Below are 14,713 nucleotides of genomic sequence, written 5' to 3'. Positions count from 1 at the left end.
GAAGACTCGCTGGGATTGCTGTTCAAGTCTAATCGAGGAAGGGAAGAACGCCGCATCTTCTTTCTAATAGACCCATCCACCAGGAATTCGACATCCGGAGCCCCTTCGCTCGATTTATCAATAATAGGCCCAAACGATTTTGGGAGTTTTCTTCCATCATTTTTTTCTAGCCCAGACTTAAATGGGCCAAAACTCCCAGATTTTACTAAATTCGAATATATGCCGAAATTATTTATATCATTTACCTCCGGAATATTGACTGCCATTGAGTTGCCTACATTGGGTTCAGTGTTACAATCCACCCGTTGGCAATTAATGATAGGCGACGATTGAATTTCCCCAACTTCTGAGGCACGATCCAGTTGACCGTCATCAGATTCCGGCGGCCTAGGTCTCGGCGCAGCCCCGCTATCCGCTGCCATCCTTCCGGGGCAGCCTCCTCTCCGCCTCCGGTATTACAATCATACCTGAATTCACCATCTTCCAAATCATCACTGGGCAATCCCCGATCAGTGGGTTCATTTGCAGGTGAAGCAACAGTTTCCGAAATTCCTTCCTCCTCTTCCCCAGAGTCTAGATCGCCCTTCTCATCTGAGTTCACCATGTCTGAAGTTCCATTTTTTCCATCATCCTCATTATTGATTCCAGGCCCAGTTGGAAAAGGAGACCAGTCAAAATCAATTTCTACAATTCCCACCCTTAGTAACTTCTTATTTGAATCCACCACCACTTCTTCATTGATTTTCGTCTTTCTCTCCGTTAGAACACAAATATTACCACGAGACACATCTTGTAGTTTCATTGAAATCATCTTGGGACTTATGAGCTTACCCACCAACCCTGCAATACGAGCAAAATTTCCTTCACTCCACATGTGCAAAGGGAGACCAACAATCTTCAGCCATGCCAATCTTGTAGGCGAGTCCATGTAGGAGTTCCCCGGTTTTAATTCGCTGAACCATTTTCTCCAGTATTTTCCATTCGAACGGAATTCCTTGACATCGTGATCATTTCTGAAGCGAATCCCAATCTCGAATCCACCCAGGTATTTCATTCCATAAGCATACGAGCCTCCCAACCTTATCTCCAATGGCAAATTTGTCAGATGTTCATAGCTGTGAGCAACTCCGATTAAAGTGAGCGGGCTGTGAATCCATTCTGCCCAAAACGATCCGCTCTCCAGGATGACAGGTTTTTTGTCTAGCTTCGGGGGAGGAGGGGGGGATAGGTAGGCCATCGTACCCAACAATTACTTCAGCAAAAGATCTGCCATCCCGAAGCGATCCTATCTCCTTACGAACCGATTTTCCCGTGTTTCCTTCACCTGTTCGAGTCGTCCCCATGGGTTCCACCTTTCTCCTTTCGAATTTTGCCACATTTATCTCTAGCACAGAGCCCATACATTTTAATCCTTGCAGGGAAGCCTCCAGTTGTCTCACGTCCATGACCTCTTTGAATCTGACAATAGCAAAGTTTTTCTTCTTTGAATCCTTCTTTGTCGCCATGTACACATCCACAATACACCCAAACTTTGAGAAAATCTTTTTGAGAGTCTCCTTGCTACTCCCATTTGGAAGATTGGTTACAAACATAGTTGTGATACTCCGTAAGCTATTGCCGCCGGTGGCCTTTCGTTGATACGAACGATTCATCTCTTTCAGTTGCTTAGCATAAAATATTTACATAGTATACTTATCTCAATTCTCAAATTCAAAAAAGTTTTAAAATTTAAAACGTAATCTGTTCTTCTAACTCGCGACATTTGAAGACGGAGCTAAGAAGAGTTAGTTGCCTCTCAAGATTACATCATGCGGTTGATGTACCTCAAATATTTATTTACTCGACTTATCATATTATTGTTTGAGATAATTCTGTTTTTTTTAGTATAACTGTACAAGTGAAGTGAAGTTTTTATGTTTACATGCATATAGTTTCCGCAATACATGAAAAAGAAAAGACACAATTATCCTGAAAAAAATTGATATGGTTAAACCAAAAACAATAAAGTATATTGTTTTTTTTATTATTATTATATTCAGATAATATATATTTAAACATTTTTTTTGGAACGGTGTTTAAACATTTTATTATATTAACTAGAGGGTTGTCTTGAACTTCGGGACAGGCGGAGATAGTTTCTTTTGTTTGATTTTATGAAGACTTCAACCCTAGAATATTATCTTGCTTTAATTTGGTTTGCTTATTTTCCTTCATCTTTGGAGAGAGCAAAAGAACAATTTGATGGTAATTTCATCATCAAATATATTTTAGTGTAATAGATTTAACAAATGTTTCAAGATTAATGTTTTAGTTATAATACAAGTTAGTCGAGATCGCGATGTACATAAGCATCAAAAGGTCCAAACACTTCATTAATGAATTTCCCACGTAAGATTTCGTGAGAAAAAACTAAATAAATAATTCATAAGTATTTAATGAATACAAAAACAAAAATGACTTATTTTGTAAAAAAAAAAATTAAGGACTAAATGTGTACAAAAGTATTAAGGACTAAATGAGTACAAAATGAAAAATATATTACCCTATTAAGTCATTTTACCGACTAACCTGAAGTAGCCGGTCATAAGGACTGAATGTGTACAGTTTAACAAGTTGAAGGCGTAAATGCGAACGAAAAAAACTTAGTGACTAAATGTGTACAAATCGAAAAATACATTACCCTTTTAAGTCATTATCCCTATTATTTATCAGTATAAACTGGCACCCATTCATTGGTGTGGGTGAGAGAGTTATAGTTAGCGTTCAATTGAAAACATTTTTTATTGCGAAAACATTTAAAAACGAATTTGAACCACACAATTTTTTTAAATTAAAATCATCAAATAATATTAATATAAATAAAAAAAATTAGTAAAAAAAATTAAAAAACTCACTAACCAACACCACTCACCACTCAAACAACACCATCCACCACCACCACCCATCACCGCCACCCACATCCACCACCCCCACCTACCACCCACGAAAACCAACACCCAACACCATCACCACCACCCGTCTCCGCCAACCACAACCACCATCCACCACCACCCATCACCACCACCCGCCACCACCAACCCCACCCACCACCACCACCCATCACTACCACCCACCCGCCAACCATCACCAACACCCTCCACCACCACCCGCCTCCACATTCCATCACCACCACCAACCATGCACAACCCCACCCACCCACCACCACCACCCATCACCACCGACCACCACCACCCATTACTACCACCCGTCACCATTACCCCCTACCCACCCACCAAAAACACCACACACCCACCTTCACAACCCATCACAACCACCCACCCATAACCCATAACTATGACCACCACCCATCACCACCACCCTCACCCACCCACCCCCACCACCTATATCCACCATAAATCACCACCACCCGCTACAACCACCCCCACCCACCACCCACCAAGAGCACCACCACCTACCATCATCATCACCAACCACCACTACCCACCTCCACCACCCATCACTACCACTCGCCACCACTATCCCACCGATCACCCACCAAAACCACCGTACACCACCACCCGTCACTACCAACCCCACCACCACCACTTATCACTACCACCCATTATAATCACCACCCATACCACCACCCACCACCTCACATGTCTCCACCACCACCACCAGCTACCCCTTACCACCACCAAACATCACTACACACTACCACCACCCATCACCACCACCTGTGATTATGTGTATATAATCATATGTGATTATGTGTATTTAATCACATATGATTTATATGGATAATATTTTTTTTGTCCATATAAATCATATGTGATTGGATACATATAATAACATGTGATTAGATATATTAATCACATGTGATTAGTGTTGGGTTTTGAGCATTCTAACACTCCTAAGGTGTTCAACTGTTCATGCAACCCTAAATACCTTGGATCTATGTTTTCACTAATTATACATGCAAAGGTGTTTCCAAGGTATTAAGCCTATAACTAGCATACAAAGATGTAAACTACACAAGATACTAGTTAGTGTAACATACCTTTTCATATGGCTAGAAGTCTTGATGCATTTGGCCTTAAGAGCTTAGCCCCAATAGTATGGAAGCCTCAAGTGGAATCATAACACATCAAGGACAAAGGTAGGACTTGAGAGAGAATCTCCATGCACTCTAAAACCTTCATGAACTCCAGGAACATGCATCCACACTCTAGGGTTGGCAGTTTTTAGGTCATCATATATGTATTTATATGTGTTGAATTCTAAGAGTCATGGGTAAAACCCAAACCCATACCCATGGGTTTTATGATCCATGATTCATGTGACCCAACTCTTTATGTATCCATACATAAACTTGGTCCAACATGGATCATGAGTCCAACACATATAAATATAACTAATTAACATAATTAGTCCTCATATATTCAATTAGTCTCTTTTGATCACCAAACTAATCTTTAAATTAATTCTTGATCAATACTAATTAACTCATATGATTTCATATTAATATATTACAATTTATAATATATTAACAAATCATATATAACATCTTCTCTCAAAAGTCCATCCTAACAAATTGTCCTGATGATATGCAACCCAAATTGACCATGCTGCTCTCGGGTCAAGTACATACCAATAATAGTTATGGGCTTAGACATCTAATCCAACAGTCTCCCACTTGGATAAGTCTAAAACTATTATTGCAAGTACGACTTCATAACCCGACTAGCAATCGTAGCTCTTAAAGTCGTTGTCGAACTCTGAACAAATCAAATGACGCGTCCATTAGATAAGTGATCATATATTCCTCCATTCTAGATATCATATGGATCGAGACATGGATTATAATCATTCTCTCAGTCCATTTGTTGTTTCCTGATTTTAGATTTATGACAACTGACTAGTTGAACAAATCAAATCAGTCCAGTCTTGGCCAAACACTTAAGGGTGTCATCACTAAATCATCGAGGGGCCCACATATATCACTTTTATCCTTATGAGATAAAAGGAATGGATACACTTTGACTCATATGCTTGTACTAACTACTTGTTGAGTGATACACAAATGCACGTTATAACATCAAGTTACTGATGCGTTTTCGTACAATCAATGTATAACAAACTCATAGTCAACAACTCATATCTCTAGGTTTGAAGAATATAAGATATTATCGTTTCATGATTCACTCGTGATAAAATCCATGAAGTGATTCAAATGAGCGTAGGTTTAATCCAATACTCAGAACTTATGAGCACTCATGAATGTTGTAGCAACCATTTCTATGTCTAATGCACCTTAGACAAATCTTACAAGCCAGATTCGTGACTGTCTTAATTCAATACCTACTTCCAACGTGTGACCGACTGTGGAGATTTTGAATAAAATAATTATTCTGGAAGTCAAAACATGCAAAGTGAAACACAAGAATAATACTAATCCTATATGGCCCCAACACTTTGAGAGTAAATTAAAAAAACACCTTTTATCTAAGCACCATATTGATTACTCATTATTCATGTAATGTTTCGAATTATCAACTTAATACATGAATTAAAATAATAGTCATGCCATGCTCCAAGTATGCACATTATGTTTACCTATGGTCCTTTCTTTTGTGAAATAGATCAATTGAACACGACTCCAATGATGCTCAATTCACAATTCCAATCCCTTTTGTGAATGTAAGAATACCAAACTCTTGCAATTTACTGTAATCTGTTAGATTCTAAACTTATATGCAATGATTCTCTTGTAATGACTATGCACAAAAGTCACAATGACTTGGCAACAAAAATTACAAAGTATTCCAATGGATATCAATTCCATGGAAACGAAGCCTCATATTCAAAGTACATTCCTTTGAACATCCTTCTTTGCATTCTAATCTTATACAGATTCAGAGAATAACTTCCACCTATGAAAACAATTCCATATTACCATTTTGACTATCACTTTTGAACAAGAGTTACCTCTTTTCAAAATATGTCAATATGGTCCTTTCCAAAGTTTACATTATACTTCTAATTGTCCACGAGTAACGAATCTTTGGTAAACCTCAGATTGTCCTCGACAACTGTTTAATCATTTTAGTCATATTCGGTTCTATTCCTTTTTCCCTCTTAATGCCCTAAGCATTTGGAAAATTTTAGAATGGATGAATATTATAGCACATGTAATCGATCCTATACCCGAAGCATATGGGACACGATTCATGCTATAAAATTTTTATTTGGCATCAGTTCGAACTATGAAGAGGGATGTCGTAATCATAATCGAATTTTGAGAACGCAACATATATAGCATTTTCTTATGTTGAACCATTCCAACATAACATTCATATATATCTTTGACTAAAGTTGATTAAAATCTCAATCTAAGCTTGTAGAATTGGAATGAAGTATAAAATCTTTTCCCTTAATTATAGCAAAACAACTTTTCAAAGCGAATTGAAACTTTTGTTTTCTATAATTAACATTGCTAACTTGCAACACGTAGCATAATAATCATGCTCCCACTAACATGATAATTATAATTTAACTCGCATAACACTTTATGCTCCCACTAGCTTTGACATGTACCCAGAAATCAGTTGGACTTCTAGAAATCAATACTTTATTGACTTTCTTACCAAAGTTCAGTTTTATGATACGAGATGCTTTGATAAGACTTTATCAAAATCATACACCTTTCCTTAGATAGCTCACATGTGTGTCTAAACAATTTTAGAACTATGAAAAAGGATATCGTAATCATAGTCTCAATTGTTTAGACCTTTTCCATTTCTTACAAGTCTATGTTAGTGTGCCGGTTTACCACACGCGCTCCACTAACGACTTTGAGAATGCAAATATCATAATTGCTATCTACTGAAAATCTACTTAGTGAAAGAGTTTCATCACCATCATTTTCATGAATCGGAGAGAAACCTTATGACACTTAGTTTTTCTATGGATTAAGTGTTCCTATCCATGCGAATTTGTCATAACCATAATCATAAGACAAGGTTAGTGACAAAACCAAACTCATATGGACTGAACTTGTTTAATCTTAATTTCTTGCCACCTGGTAGCACAGGGCCTACCATTGCTTCTAGGTTATTACGCAAACAATTGAGAACTCATAGAACTCACAATCATAGTCAACTTTTAACTGGAATAGACACAGAAATGAGAATATGTCAACATGATAGGTTACAAACCTCAAGTCGTGGGCTAGTGATTAACAATACTCTTGATTAGTTCTTGAAACTATCTCAAGATCTCTTAAGACTCCCACTGACCTCTTGACATATAAGATTCTCTTTTCAAGAACCATTCCTTGACAAAACAAATTATTCAAGAGTTAGTGCGGATTCTTATCAAGATAAACACTTCTTCCAATTGGTCTTACTTGGTTTTTTTGTCTTATCCAAAACATCACCACTTACTAATCTCAGATGTACAAGAGTAAGAAACGTGTTACTCTACATTTGATGAGTGTTATAAACCTTTCTTAAAATTATGTCACTCAATTTACAATCTTAGAGTATGACTCTAAGACTTTTTTTGGAACGAAGTATGATTTGTCTTTTGATTTGACCATTTCCACACTTTTTCGATTCCTCTCCTTAGCCAAACAAATGTACTAAGGATTTCTTAGAGGATCAATTGTTATATGGTTCCATAATAACTAAGATAATCATAAAACAAGATACTCAAGTACTCTCCCATCTCTTCATATTAGAGAAACTTTTATCTTTCTGCCTTATTTGATTCTGTTTATCCGTCCTGCCATACATTGAAACTTTTCCAATGTTTCAGAATTACACTTAAACTTGTAAGCATAATCATATTTACTAAAACTTAGTAAATCATGACGAATAATCTTATCATTCCTTATGGTGGACTTGACCAGCGCACAACCAAGTGTACCTGGTCCCCTTGTCCTTCACCTGACTCACATGTACATGTGAACAAGTAATTAGTCTTAATTTACCAAAGATGAAAATTCTCATTCATCATACAATGCAAGTTGTATGATTCCAAGTTTCTATCCAACTGAAACTTGGATGATGAGAATCTTTCCTTATTTGGTAAATAATGACACTACCACAAACGAAAGAATCAAATCCATTTTCCAATATTGCTATCAACGACATCATATAAACAACAATTTCCCACAAATTCCATTGTAAGGATACTTCAAATAAATAAAATCAAAACCTTTCTTTTATTTTAAAACTTGCGGAAAAAACTTATCCTTACAATGAAAATACATATGAAAAACATGTTGTTATCTATTCCTTAGCAATATATCATAACTCATAAGCAGCAACTCAAAATTCTGATCATCGACCCATGCGATAGAAATCCATCTATTGCGATAGAATCAACTTACTCTTTCTTTAAGCTTCTTTACTCTTCTTTGATTCTAGAAAACATCAAAATGTAATTACATTACATCATGTATCGAGAATCTCCAAATAAGAACTTAATAGAGTTAGATAACGGATTTTACCTGAAGTAAAGTCAAACCTTTTTGACTTTACTATCCTTATGATCTTTCAGGTAAAATGGGCAGCTTCACAACCAATGTCCCTTCTCTTGGCAATAGAAACATATGGACTCTTTGGAAATGGTGCACGAGACTATCTCAGAATTAGCCTTTCTCTTTACTATTAGGTCAAATGACTTGACCATGGCCGATCCCTTTCCATTGGGAAGAGAAAGCTTTTCTGGACTTTCAATGTTACCATTACCAATGTCCATGGAAGCATGGGAAGTAGATCTTCCAATCAAATTTGCTTTACCAGTGCTCCAAATCATTGCTGATTCAGCAGCATCAAGCAAATAAGTAAGATCATTAAGGGTCATGTCATAGCCTGTTACATAGTAGTCCTTAAAGAACTCACTATGTGACTTAGAAAGTGACTAAAGAACCCAGTCAACAGTCAACTTCCTTAAGACCTTGACACCCATTCTCCCGGCTTGCCAATATGTGACTTAATCTTCAAGATGTAAGCACATATAGACTTTGCTTGCCAAATAGGGATTGAGTGACCTTGAACTTGTGGGTCAAGGAGAATTATTGGAGGAGGTGGAGGAAGTGAAGCTTTATCTAAAAGGATGAGGAAGACCATAGTTGTCTGAACTTAGACATCTATGAGGGAGAAATTCAAGTTTCACTTTATTTAAGTCCTTAACATAACACCCAATACGAAATATTAAGGCTAGGACCCAACAAACTATTTTATAACTTGGAAGAGGGATGCTGTAATCCAAGCTACAAAATATTTGAAGGTAGATAAATGACGATTTACCAATTTCCACCATGAAAAACAAAATAAATTATTAAGTTTTAATTGGATTTAAAACTCCTAGATCTTTTGAGATTCATTAAACTTTCAATGGCATGTTTTAAATCTCGATTGTGCCCTCTCAAGTTTGTGACTGGGATGCCGAGGATCACAAACAAGGTGTGAATAACCATGCAAATTGACTTGGTACCCTTAATTTTATCACCCAATCGATGTGTCGGTTAATCACACGCGCTCCACCGATCTATGATAAAACTTAAGTCACCCTTTGCCACACATTGTAAGTCCCAAGTTAGTGTGCCGTTTAACCACACACGCTCAACCAACGACTTAACGAGGTCCAAAGTGTAATTTCATGGGTTAGCACCATTTCACATTTTCCTAAGTAACTAAGATTGGGAATTTATAAGTGTTTAGTTACTTAGTATTTATCATCATACTTTTAATGAAGGGAGAATTATAGTCCTTTCCTACCCGTTCGGCTAACGACCCTCCACCAGTCAAGGAAGTTGTGGGTAAGAGTGGACACCCATTAAACTACCATTTTATAGGCACTAACCTTATACCCCCCCCCCCCCCTCTTATAGACTAACTTCGTGAATGAGGCCTACTAGCGGTAAGATTGAATTTACTCTGATATATATATATATATATATATATATATATATATATATATATATAATCATTAACTTTTAATATTATAATAGTATATGGTTGAATTTTAAACTTTTAAAATTCTAAGGTTTAATCTGGAATTAAAGTATACATGGGGAGGTAACTTTGCAAATTCCAAAACTTGAGGACAAGTTTTGAAACCTTTCAAAACTCTTATGTTTTCATAACATATGAGTTTAATTAAGGTTTTAAAAATCTTTAATGAAGATACTCTTGAACATCCATAACTTGAGGACAAGTTATGGAGTTCATAAAACTATTTATGACAAAAGACTATTCATGTTTCTTAACCTATGGTTTTAATAACTTTTTAATGAGACTTTTCATATAACTTGAGGACAATTTACAAAAACATATATTATGAATAACTTTCAGATTAATTTTGATTGAAAACAACAATCACAAACATGTCTAGCAATATTCATAATCTTGATTAAACTCATATGAAGAAGACAATTCAAATCAAACATTTTTCATGTAATTAGTCTAATCATTAAACTAATACAAAGCATGAAAATTTTGATAATTATCTTTTGAATTGGATTAGAATGATCATTATCACATCAAAAACAGGTTTATAGGTTCAAAAATAGCTTATGGTAACGTTCCTAATCCAATTCCAGCCAAGAAACTCGAAAATAAGCTGTCAGGGGCCTAAACTCGTCGAGTTCTATATAGAACTCGTCGAGTTCATGCATTAAACAATGAACTCATTGATTTTATTGAAGGAACTTGTCGATTTTCAGTCTGGACAACTTCTTGGCTTCGAAAAATGTGGTGCATCAAGTATAATTGAAAACAGCCCTAGGCTCTGATACCACTATTGGGTTTTGAGCATTCTAACACTCCTAAGGTGTTCATGCAACCTTAAATACCTTGGAGCTATGTTTTCACTAATTATAAATGCAAAGGTGTTTCTAAGGTATTAAGCCTATAACTAGCATACAAAGATGTAAACTACACAAGATACTAGTTAGTGTAACATACCTTTTCTTATGGATGGAAGTCTTGATGCATTTGGCATTATGATCATAGCCCCAATAGTGTGGAAGCCTCAAGTGGAATCACAACACATCAAGGACAAAGGTAGGACTTGAGAGAGAATCTCCATGCACTTTAAAACCTTCATGAACTCCAAGAACATGCACCCACACTCTAGGGTTGGCGGTTTTTAGGTCATCATATATGTATTTATATATGTTGAATTCTAAGAGTCATGGGTAAAACCTAAACCCATACCCATGGGTTTTATGATCCATGGTTCATGTGGCCCAACTCTTTATGTATCCATACATAAACTTGGTCCAACATGGATCATAAGCCCAACACATATAAATATAACTAATTAACATAATTAGTCCCCATATATTTAATTAGTCTCTTTTGATCACCAAACTAATATCCAAATTAATTCTTGATCAATACTAATTAACTCATATGATTTCATATTAATATATTATAATTTATAATATATTAACAAACCATATATAACATCTTCTCTCAAAAGTCCATCCTAACAAATTGTCCTGATGATATGCAACCTAAATGGACCATGCTACTCTCGGGTCAAGTACATACCAATAATAGTTATGGGCTTAGACATCTAATCCAACAATTAGATATAGTTAATCATGTATGTCATTATCGCGTTCTCGATTCAATAATTGTTTTTTGTTAACTTTAATCATATGTGATTAGATACATATAATCACATGTGATTATATGCATCCAATCACATATGATTTATATGAACAATATTCATTTTTGAGTTTTCGTTTCAATAATTTATCTCATATATCCAATCACATGTGATTATAAGTTTTAAATCACATATGATTAATGTGGGCACAAATTTACTAGTGGCGTACCCGCGCGACGCGGCGGCGGGGATTTGTTTCATTCCGACAATTAGTTTACAAACGAAAGTTAATGTCATTTCAACAGTCTTCAAATTGTTTCTTGTCAATTTGTTTTATTCTAGCCAACAATAGTTTCTTTTAGTGAATAATTTTTTCTTGGATATTATTTTATTTTCGCTCATTTGTTTCATTTCAGTATGTTGTTTATGTTATTTCACGACATATTACTTTCCCATTAAACAAATTAAATAACTCCCTAAAACATATTGGTATCTTCCATTAATATTTTAAAATTCATACACCAACTAAGCATCTATTTCAAATGCAATCGGTTATACAATGGTGTTTCAACGTTGAAAAAATTAAACTCTTCTTTTAAAAAAAAAAACATTAAGTTTTTGTAGTAAAAAATAATATAAAAATAATTAAAAATTTTGAAAACATTAAAGAGAGATAGTACAATGTGATATGGCGTGAGAGAAGGGAATGGGGTGAAGATCTAGAATTATATAGCTCAATGCTTCTATTTTTTTTTTTTTTTTTTTTTTGTAATAATCATTTTAAGCCTTTAATATTATTTAGCAACCTATAATATTTATGTTCCGTTGAGTCATTAACGCACTTATTAAGCTTCATGACTAAAGATTTATAAATTTTATTTAATTAGAAATACTTGTTCTAACTAATTGTTCGTACATATATTTAAATGAATTTGAATGTCATTGTATGAATACTAAAGCATAATCAACACTAAGAGAAGTAAATCATTTCGATGGGTCACACTTAAAATAGAATGAGTCATAGTAATTAAAAATTTATACTAATTGAACTTTAGCTGTCGAAATGATAGCACAACTCATCGACTATTCCAAATTTGAAAAGGAGCTTTTAATGCCATTTTTTCCAAGCTCCTCATCTCTAATCATCTTATTAATATCATTTTTAATTTTTTTTAATACAATTGATCTTTCATATACTCAATTATGCATTAACTATAACAAATTTTTGCAAAATAATGACTACAAAGCAAATTCAAAAATACGCATGTTCAAATTTTAAGAAGTTTTTAATAATAAATTAATAATCGTAATATCAATAAAGAAATCAGCATTATTTTTAAGTTTTACATATATTCCTAAGATTCACAAGATACAAAATACACTTTTCCATCTCATAAAACCAACATTTGTCAGTTTAATTTTATAATCATAAACGAAGCCAACATTTATCAGTTTAATTTCATAAACAAAGACAAATACAATCCATTATTAAAATTGTATACAAACTGTATTAAACATATATCATTTCAAATTGTTCACCAAAAAGACTACAACATTTACAAGTTCAAACTTGCTTCCAGTTTTAGATTTTTATCAAGAAACCAAAAAAGTAAAAAATCAGCTTCATTGCTTATCTGGAATCAACAAACAGCAACTCAAGTTCTATAAAACCTAAAATGAAAAACAAATATGTATATACTTTATTATATAACACCTGGTAAATATTAAATAAACTCTAACTCTCTATACATGATAAATAACCACAAATCTATGTACCTTGAGATAAACAGAAACTTTAAATTTTACAGATCTGATAAGAATAACAAACAAACATGGAAAAACAAAATACAGATATAAAATTTTGATATAAAAGTCGAAATTTAAGAAAACGAACCCAAGAAAAAGCCTAAAAATAACTTGCAGACTTTACCTCTTGGCGTGTGTGCTTTTCTTTTGTTTTTATGAGATTCAAAAAAAAAATGTGAAATGGGATAAAACATAGATCGACACAGATCTGACTCAAATATGAGAACAAAATATGTTCTTCAGCAGAAACTCATATCTGCAACATACATAACACAAACACAAACATATAAGATGTATGGTAAATAAAAAACGATTGCACATTGCAAAATCAAACAAAAACATACATCCATCTTTATCCTTCATTACAAGATCTTAATGCATCTGCAAATAATTTCATCAAAAACACACAAATTCAAGTTCATTAAATTTGAAATTTTACCAAAATAAATCAATAAAATTATTATGTAAAATAAATCAACAAAAATCATAAATATGACTATCAAAATCGAAAGCCAAAAAAACGACAGATGTAATCTTCAGCCCCCAAACATAGATCTATTCGGAAATCATTTTGAGTAAAAACAACAAAATAAAAACCATACCTAACATTCAAACACAGATTCATCGTAACCCACATGCAGTTTTTCGGTTTAATAAAAACAAGCTCTAAATGAAACCCAAAATCGTTAAAAAGAAAGAAACCATACCAGATGATTCTGCCTCTGAATCTTCGGGGCTATATATATCTAAGTTTTCCAAGTATGGTCGAGGGTTGGTTTTGCAAAGCAGCGGCGATGAAAGTGAGAAATCGTGAACGCAAGTTGAATATTGATGGGGGGGAGAAGGTAGAGAGAGGCATAGTGCAATGATGATAGGAAAAAGACATTGATTCCAGATCAGCCGATAGAGTTAGAGAGAAAAGGAGGAGGCGAAGGTGAATGGTGGTGAGATGAAGTGCGACGGTGGTGAATGTAGATTGTTCGATAGAGTGGTATCTTGAATTGGGTGGAGATGCTATATAAATTGTATCTGGTGTTACCGATTCTGCTGGAATACTCGTTCAATTTGTTGAGTTATATGGCCACGTGACAACTTTTAATTTAAATTTCAAAACTTATATTGACTCATTCTAGTTAAAAGTATGATTTTTTAAAAATTTTAAATCTTCTATATTGGGTAAGATAAGATATATGTTTAAATGTTTCAATATTAAATTTACATTTATACTTAATGCATTGTATTTTGTAATTTGTTGATAAATGTTTGTACATTGAGCTTAAAGGTTTGGACGTCTTAAATC

The 14,713-nt window shown here is 34.4% G+C and overlaps 1 long non-coding RNA gene across 2 annotated transcripts; it reads right to left on the bottom strand.

Annotated features, from left to right (window-relative positions):
• Positions 1 to 13,095: 13,095 nt before the first annotated feature.
• LOC145051628 (uncharacterized) lies at positions 13,096 to 14,441 on the bottom strand. Of its 2 annotated transcripts, XR_013683743.1 has the most exons (4): positions 14,121 to 14,441; positions 13,758 to 13,794; positions 13,538 to 13,669; positions 13,096 to 13,278 (listed from the first exon to the last, which is right to left on the bottom strand). It is a non-coding gene; the product is annotated as an uncharacterized LOC145051628 (long non-coding RNA). The 2 variants fall into 2 exon arrangements; XR_013683742.1 differs by lacking the exon at positions 13,096 to 13,278 and having other exon boundaries at positions 13,285 to 13,669.
• Positions 14,442 to 14,713: the final 272 nt, after the last annotated feature.

This window comes from Lactuca serriola, chromosome 5 (assembly GCF_051521515.1).
Source record: "Lactuca serriola cultivar US96UC23 chromosome 5, Lser_US96UC23_V15, whole genome shotgun sequence".
Classification (NCBI taxonomy): domain Eukaryota; kingdom Viridiplantae; phylum Streptophyta; class Magnoliopsida; order Asterales; family Asteraceae; genus Lactuca; species Lactuca serriola.
The sequence above is the reverse complement of the archived record's forward strand: the minus strand, read 5'-3'. Positions and strand labels throughout refer to the sequence as shown.